The following is an 8,851-nucleotide window of genomic DNA, read 5'->3' on the forward strand; positions in this document are numbered from 1 at the left end:
CACACACACTTATAAACTGATCCTGCAGCGGTGACGTCACACACACTTATAAACTGATCCTGCAGCGGTGACGTCACACACACTTATAAACGGGAGTTTAGAAAAACACACATTGACAAAGTAATGATCCAGTTCCTAATAAATGTTCCTTGTTTATTTAACTTGAAAAATGCGCATTTAATCTGTATTTGACCTTTTTTTTTTTTTAAACACAGCTCAGACGTTCGTGCAGGAATGTAGACGAGTCACACCACAGGAATAAAATGTGATATTGTGCTTGTTTTTTAAAAGCTCCATTGAATACACTTGTAGATGTGTGCTTGTATAGAGAGTTAAGTTCTGTAGTTTTAGCGTCTGGTAAAAAGTTTTCAAACTGCCGCACACGCAACTTCCTCCAATCCTTCGGATGTAGACGTCATACTTGTTGACAAAGATCGATAGCATTTTATCCTCACGTTTGTGCATAACTTGACGGAACCAGGTGCGCGTCACTCGTCTATTGAGGTAAGATATAATTATTGCTTTAAGACTCAGATGTTTCATTGCGTGTAATGTATCTTTCTGTGGTGCGTTCACACGAGAGCTAGTTCGCTAAAACTTAGCTTTTTAAATTATAATGTAACTCACACACGTATTTTGTTTGTTATTTTGAAAGAACGGAAATATATTTATATTCCAATAAAAAGTTTGCTATATTGGCAGGTCATGGTAGGCGATTTATTTTATTTATATTCAAGATATTGATTTCATTTATCACTTCCGCATATTAATACAGATAACATATTTATCGTATTTAAGTATATAAGTATACGTTTATTTTAACCCTTTTGGATGAGGGATTTGATCTGTTGTTTTCTTTAAATGAAAGAATATATATAAAATAATAATGAAAAGTATTTTAAATTCCAGCATAAAGAGGTGAACCAGATGGAAACACCATCAAACAATGGATGAAGGAAACATGGAGAGCTTATCTCTGAATGATCAAGTATACTTGCTTGTATTTATTGATTTATTATATTTAAAAGGGAGCACTAGTATGTTTTTTGTTTTGTTTTTGCATGGAAGTGACCTGCAAGAACTGCCCAGAACTCCAGACCTGCTCGACATGAAACCTTTCTCACTGTGTGTCAAGTTCTGTGTCTGCTCGAACCACAATTATGCCTAAACTTGAAAAGGGCTTGACCACTTGTCGAAGGATGCAAAGGACAACTCGATTCTCTTTCTTTGGTTTTTATTTTCTTCTGATGATTTCAGTCAAAGATTCCAGTTCGGAATATAATTGTCACTAAAGAATTGGTCGAAAACCTTTAAAACAGAAACATGAATTAGACAAGCTGGTGTGGGTTTTCAGTCCCAGAAGAAAGAAGGGTTGGTGCCCCAAATTGGACAGTCACTGGGTTGGTCCTTGTAGAGTCCTAGAGAGGGTGGGGGAGGTGGTCTATCGAGTGCAGTTACCCCCTAAAGGCAGAAAGGTGGTCCTACACAGAGACAGACTGGCTCCATACAGGGGACAGTTGCAGCCCTCCTTTCAGGGGTAACGTTCAGTAGCATTACCTGCTGCTGTGGATAGGGGGCCCCAGATGGGAACAGCTACCCAGAGCAGCTCGGACCTCCAGACTGTTGAGAGTCCTAGTCCCGCGGCCAGATCCAAGCGGCCTAGAAGGCATCGTCAGCTGCCTCCTCGATTTAGAGACTTTATCGTTTCCTCGGGGTCGGGAAACTAACTGTTGGGGGGGCAGTGTAACGATCCTGTTTGTTCTGTTCAATAATGTTGCGGGCACTTTAAGAAGGTGAGTCTGTGCGCAGTGGTTGTTGGAGAGAGTTTGCGTTCAACTTGTAGTGTGAAGAACCTCTCTGTGAGTACAGCAAATAAAGAAACAATATCTGTGCAAGACAACCGTCTGGTCATTGTGTGGAGGACCAAACGTTACATTGGTGTCAGAAGCGACTTTTTCGAACCTGCTCCTGAGGCGAAGCTAACGGCTATTAGCAACGAACTTTGCTAACGAACATTGAACGCCGCCGGTATGTACGGAAAAGTGAAGAGCGAGAGAGAGGAGATGGACGTTGGTGCGAGACAACAGTTAAGAGACGCTGTATTACAACTCTCAGAAGAAGCTGGTTTTTCTCCGGGTTCGGCGAGAAACGTGACAAGTTCTTCTCCACGTGGACCCGGTATGTCACGTGATTTCAACATGGGAGACGCTGCTCCATTTCAAACGTCTCCGATAAACATCAAAACGCCTAAATTTAATGGGAAAACACCATGGGAGGTGTTCAAAGCCCAGTTTGAACTGCTCGCTGACGCTGCTGGGTGGAACATTAAACACAGAGCACTTCAGCTTGCCTTGTGTCTGAGGGAGGATGCTGCTTCATGTCTGCTGCTGCTGAGTCGTGAGGAGAGAGGCGACTACTGTGCCCTAGTGGGGGCGCTACAGAGGCGGTTTGGACAACATGGACAGTCAGTCCTCCTGCGTTCGGAGTTTCATAACCGACGCAGAGGACCTGGTGAACCCCTCCCAACCCTTGCAAGTGACATTGAGTACATGTGCAAGCGCGCCTATGATGCCATGCTGCCAGCGGTTCAGAAAGAGCTGGCGAGAGATCAGTTCCTGCAGGCTCTCAGTCCTAAAGAGCTGCTGATCCACACGCTTCTTACTCGTCCTGCCACGCTGAATGAAGCTCTGGAATTAGCTGTGGAGAGAGAGATACTAAGCAGAGATTTTGAAGAGACGAATGGGTCAACATCAGTAAGAATGCTTGCAGTTCCGGGCAGAGAAATGGAGGACAGAGAATGGCAGCAGGAGGTAATCCAAGCAGCAGCTCTGCAGGCTGGAGGTTCTACTCTGCGTCCCCGCCGTCGACTACAGAACTGCTGGGGGTGTTGACAACCTGGACACCTACTCAGACAATGCCCCAGGTTCGCTACACAGCAGGGAAACGGCCAAGGGCCTGTGTAAGTGGGGACACTGTAGCCCAAAGCGCAACCACTCAGACACCATCAACAACCCCCTCAAGCCAAGTCATCGCAGTGGGTTGGACCCAAGTTGGGGACTTTTGCCATGTTCCAGTGATGGTAGAGGGAACATCCTGCACGGCTCTGGTGGACACCGGGTCTAACCGCAATGCTGGTGCGACCCGACATAGTCCCTGCAGGGGCTTCACTGGAGGCAACGACGGTGTGTCTGAGGACAGTGACTGGCGACTTGGCTCCAATGAAGGGAAAGTGTGTGTTCCAGTTTAAGGTGGGGAACCTGACTTTTTACAGCCTGGGTGGCTGATATACAAGATGCCTGCATCCTCGGGTTGGACTTCTTACGCACGGTGGGATGCATCCTGAACTTGGGGAATAGTTCCCTGGCGTTTCCGGGAGGGCAGTGTTTACATTAACATCCCTTCCCATGCATTCGAGAGCACCTGTACCCACAGCCAACACCGCCTTCTCTGCTGAAATGAGTGAGGAACCCCATTTGGTCGGAGAGGGCGATGAGCGGATCACGGCAGTGAGGAAAATCTGGGCATTGAACTGCGAGGGTTTGTTCAGCAGGATAGACTGTGGCAGGTACTGGTCGAATTTAAAGACTTTTTTGCTCTAAATGACAGTGAGGTCGGGTTGACACACTTGGTAGAGCACTATATCGACACAGGGGATGCAAGACCCATCAAGGTGCGACCGCGACGACTTCCTTTTGCCCACCAGGAAGCTGCTGACAAGGAGTTGGAGCAGATGCTGGAGGCTGGGATTATTGAACCTTCTGATAGCCCATGGGCCTCTGCGGTGGTGATTGTCCCTAAAAAGAACAGTTCACGAATGCGGTTTTGTGTGGACTATAGACCCCTAAACAAGGTCACCCGAAAGGACTCGTATCCGCTTCCCAGAAACGACAAGACACTGGACCTGGTAGCAGGGTCTTCCTGGTTCTGCTCTCTGGACCTTCGGAGTGGATATTGGCAAGTGCCGTTGTCACCAGAGTCCAGGCCAAAGACTGCATTCTATACAAGCAGGGGGCTGTGGCAATTCAAGGTCCTTAGTTTTGGCCTCTGTAATGCCCCAGCCACCTTTGAGAGACTAATGGATGGCATGCTAGCTGGTGTACCGTGTCAACAGTGCCTTGTGTATTTAGATGACCTTCTAATTCATGGGGCATCGTGTGAAGAAGCTCTTAACTCCCTACGACTAGTGCTGAGCAGAGTGGCTGCTGCGGGCTTGAAGCTGCACCCTGACAAGTGTCACTTCTTAAGGCGAGAGGTAGAGTTCCTAGGACACAAACTGGACTGTGAGGGCATAGGGACGCTGGAGGAGAAGGTTGCTGCCATTAAAGACTGGCCAATCCCTGTGGATCAGACTTATCTGAAGAGCTTCCTTGGCTTGGCTTCTTATTACAGGAAGTTTGTTCGGGGATTTTCTTCCATTGCAGCCCCACTGTTTCAACTGCTACAGAAAGACTCTGTTTTCTCTTGGAACCAGGAATGCCAGCATGCATTTGACAACCTGAGGAAGGCCCTGACTGAATCGCCGGTTCTCGCCCCACCTTATCCTGCTCTGCCTTTTGTTCTGGATACAGATGCCAGTAATGTTGGAGTAGGAGCTGTACTGTCTCAGGTTGGACCGGACGGAGAGAAAGTAGGGGCGTACTTCAGTCGGATACTCAACAAAAGCGAGCGCCGCTACTGTGTGACTCGACGAGAACTGTTGGCTGTTGTGATGGCTGTAAAACACTTCAAATATTACCTCTGTGGAACACCATTTGTCGTTCGAACTGATCATGCTGCTCTACAGTGGTTGACGTCGTTCAGGAAGCCCGAGGGACAGGTTGCTCGTTGGTTGGAGGAGCTGCAGACCTTCGACTTTACGGTAGCACACAGGGCAGGTACACAACACTCAAATGCAGATGGACTGTCCCGTCGACCATGTGCCTCAGAAGGCTGTCGCTACTTTGATAAGCGAGAGGTGAAAGAGAAGGAGCTTACACAGGCAGACAGTACTGGACAATTCTCATGCAGGGCCCTGCAAGTTGTTGAAGCACTTGAGTGGAGAACAAGGCAGGAAGAAGATCCAGATTTACAGCCAGTGCTTCAGTGGTGCACGGTCAGTCAGAAGCCGTCATGGGATGATATATCTGGGCTCTCTACTGCCACCAAAGGACTGTGGTCTAAGTTTGACTCGTTGCGGCTGAAAGATGGAGTTTTACAGCGGGCATGGAAGGACCCATCTTGGGGGGAGGAAAGGTGGCAAGTGGTAGTTCCAAAGTCACTTAGAAAAGATGTGCTTGAGGCCTGCCATGGGGGCACAGGGTCAGGACATTTTGGCGTCTCTAAGACCCTCTGTCGCCTGCGCCAGAGCTACTACTGGGGTTTGCAAAGAAGGGATGTAGAGGACTTCTGTCGTAGCTGTGATGCCTGCTCCTCACACAAGGGGCCTCTAGACAGGTCACATGCGCAGCTCCAGCAACAACTGGCAGGTGCACCGATGGAAAGGGTAGCAGTAGACATCATGGGCCCCTTTCCTCGCTCAGAACGGGGCAACCGCTACGTCCTAGCAGCGATGGACTATTTCACCAAGTGGCCGGAGGCATACGCCATCTCAGACTAAGAGGCAGAGACAGTGGCGGATGCCTTGGTAGAAGGCATGTTTAGCCGATTTGGGACTCTGCCACGTTGCACAGTGATCAGGGTAGAAATTTCGAGTCTCGGGCATTTGCTGCCATGTGCGAACGCCTGGGGATACAAAAAACTTGTACTACACCCCTGCACCCCCAGAGTGATGGCCTTGTGGAAAGGTTCAACAGGACTCTGGCTCAGCAGCTGGCCATTCTTACTGCGGAGCATCAGCGTGACTGGGATGTGCACCTACCTCTCGTCCTCTTGGCCTACCGTTCTGCTGTACAAGATTCCACAGCTTGCACACCGGCACTGCTGATGCTGGGTCGAGAGCTGAGGACACCGGCAGAACTGGCATTCGGGGTGCCACCAGAAACACCAGTTGCAGCACCCGGTCCTGACTACGCCCGGAAACGACAGGACCGTATGGAGACGGCTCATACGTTCGCAAGGAACCAGTTGGAGAAGGCGGGAATACGCCAAAAGAGGAACTATGACCTGACCACTAAAGGGAGACATTTCTCTTCTGACGAGCTGGTGTGGGTTTTCAGTCCCAGAAGAAAGAAGGGTCGGTGCCCCAAATTGGACAGTCACTGGGTTGGTCCTTGTAGAGTCCTAGAGAGGGTGGGGGGAGGTGGTCTATCGAGTGCAGTTACCCCCTAAAGGCAGAAAGGTGGTCCTACACAGAGACCGACTGGCTCCATACAGGGGACAGTTGCAGCCCTCCTTTCAGGGGGAACGTTCAGTAGCATTACCTGCTGCTGTGGATAGGGGGCCCCAGAGGGAACCAACAGTTACCCAGAGCAGCTCGGACCTCCAGACTGTTGAGAGTCCTAGTCCCGCAGCCAGATCCAAGCGGCCTAGAAGGCATCGTCAGCTGCCTATTCGCTTTAGAGACTTTATCGTTTCCTCGGGGTCGAGAAACTAACTGTTGGGGGGGGCAGTGTAACGATACTGTTTGCTCTGTTCATTAATGTTGCGGGCACTTTAAGAAGGTGAGTCTGTGCGCATGCGCAGTGGTTGTTGGAGAGAGTTTGCGTTCAACTTGTAGTGTGAAGAACCTCTCTGTGAGTACAGCAAATAAAGAAACAATATCTGTGCAAGACAACCGTCTGGTCATTGTGTGGAGGACCAAACGTTACAATACATTTCAATAAAGATCAACGTTTCGTTAAATAAAATGTTAATATAACTTGCTTTTCCAACAAAGTTTACAAAATTATTTAAGTACGTGCTTTAACAATCGGTTTTAAGTTTAAACAAAAGACATAATGCAAGCTTAAATTATCTTAAACAAAAGTATCTTAATAGATTATTAGCACTCAGGAGCAAACATAATCCTCATTAAAAGTAGTTTCTTTCCTACCAGTTGCATCTTCGTGGTGATCAGGAGCTGTGGTCATGTCCTGTTTTCAGGAGCAGGTGAGAGAGACTGACTTGGCTCAGTCCAAACATTTATGCCATGCTGTTCTGGTGGGTGCGCAGGTGAATTTTGTCCTACTGGCAACACAGGCCAGAATGTTGGTTCCACCAGAGTCTTTTGCACATGTTTGCCCCCTGCAGGTCTGGAGTGTAACTGAGTCTCTACTTGACACTGTGGTTCCTGCCAAATGATTTCAAACGTGAAGTAAGTTAGTAAGTAATATTTGTAAGCATAGTGAACACAAACTTGTAAACCTACAGCACATCCCATCATGGAAATAATCTAAAATGCAATTCTATGTTCTTTTCTAGGTGAGATGGAGTGCTGCATATCAGGTGCTGGACTAACCATCGGAGGTGAAAGGGGTCAACATGTCAAAAGCAGGTGAGGTGGTTACATCATACACACTTTGGTCATTAAAATTGTCATGTTTGGTAATAATGATAAATACATTTATGTGGCAGGACGCACTGACATGCTGACGCTTATGGCCAAGGTTTTTTGGGTTCTGTTGTTGGAAACACAGTCGTGCCCGTCAAGGTGGTAGGTACCAGACTGAAGAGTCTTTTTCAATAGATTTTACACTTCAAATGATCGGAATCATAGGACTTCATTAATCCAATGTTTTCCAGGTTCTGTTGACTTTCTGACAAAGAGGATTCAACGTTGTTATGGCAGTGAGGAGACGGCAGGAAGTGAAAGATTCTTGAAAAAGAGATGAACCACCTCTGGTCTCTGTCAAGTCGTTGTGATTCCCTGAAAGAGTTGTCTCGCATGGCAGCGTCACAGCAACGTAAGAGTTTATTTAGCAAGTGAAGAACAGAACTAGTACAAGTGCAGCTGCTCATTCTTATTATCTTATTCTTTTAAGATGCACCATGGGCTTGACTGGTGAGGCTTTGAAGGATCTTCAGAGCATTTTAGGAACAGGAGCAAGTCAGCATGACGTCACTCGAGCCATGACTCGGATCAGAAACTACTACACACAAGTCTTCGCTGAGGACGAGACCATCAACGTCGTGCAGATTGACTCTGATGGTTACTCGTGAAATTTGTGACGATCTGTGAACAATTGTTTGATATGAAACCTGTAATAAAGCACAATTTGATATAATTTTGAATAACGTCCCATAGTAGTCATCATCAGTGCAGGTAATGTGTTGTGAAAATGACTATTGGTGATTTAGAAGTTGTAACAAAGTCTCTGTTTACCCCAGTTTGAGATCGACATAGAGTTCAACATGAACAATATTCAGGCAAAGCAGACATCATATGTTAATGAATCATGAATGAATGAATGCTTTATTTCAAACATGTTACATAAGAAAGTAAACTTAAGACAAACAAACAAAATCAATGACATTAGTCAAACAATAATTATAGTCAAAACAATAATATTAACCCAACATGTCCAAAGTAAGAAGGATGAAGCATAAGCTCGTCTATACCTACCCCTTCACTACTCAATTATTAACCATCAACACCCAAAGTACATCAACAAAATACAAACATAAACAAACAAACATGCAGCAAAACACAGTGGAGATATTTAAGATAGAGATAAACCACTGCTTTTAACAGTAAAACTTGATTTAATTCATCAATAATCATCATTGTTTAAAATAGCAACTGAAGAGCTATTTGTAAATTAGACTCAAACTATGAAATAGAAGACAGCACGTCTAAAAGCTTTGTGAGACCCACAGTACATGTTTGAACTTTAAAATATACATATTTATGTTATTGATAGGTGACTCAAGACTGCTGTTATACTATCAGAAAACTACACACACCAACAACAACAAATACTGAACGACTAACAGG

At 46.4% G+C, this 8,851-nt stretch overlaps 2 long non-coding RNA genes across 2 annotated transcripts; both read left to right on the plus strand.

Annotated features, from left to right (window-relative positions):
- Positions 1-430: 430 nt before the first annotated feature.
- LOC148083025 (uncharacterized) lies at positions 431-7,412 on the plus strand. Its single transcript, XR_015710716.1, has 3 exons — positions 431-504; positions 6,974-7,231; positions 7,339-7,412. It is a non-coding gene; the product is annotated as an uncharacterized LOC148083025 (long non-coding RNA).
- Positions 7,413-7,759: 347 nt separating this feature from the next.
- Positions 7,760-8,139, plus strand: LOC148083026 (uncharacterized). The gene is made up of 2 exons (XR_015710717.1): positions 7,760-7,820; positions 7,899-8,139. It is a non-coding gene; the product is annotated as an uncharacterized LOC148083026 (long non-coding RNA).
- The last annotated feature ends 712 nt before the right edge of the window (positions 8,140-8,851 follow it).

Source organism: Callionymus lyra, chromosome 3, assembly GCF_982586985.1.
Source record: "Callionymus lyra chromosome 3, fCalLyr1.hap1.1, whole genome shotgun sequence".
Classification (NCBI taxonomy): domain Eukaryota; kingdom Metazoa; phylum Chordata; class Actinopteri; order Syngnathiformes; family Callionymidae; genus Callionymus; species Callionymus lyra.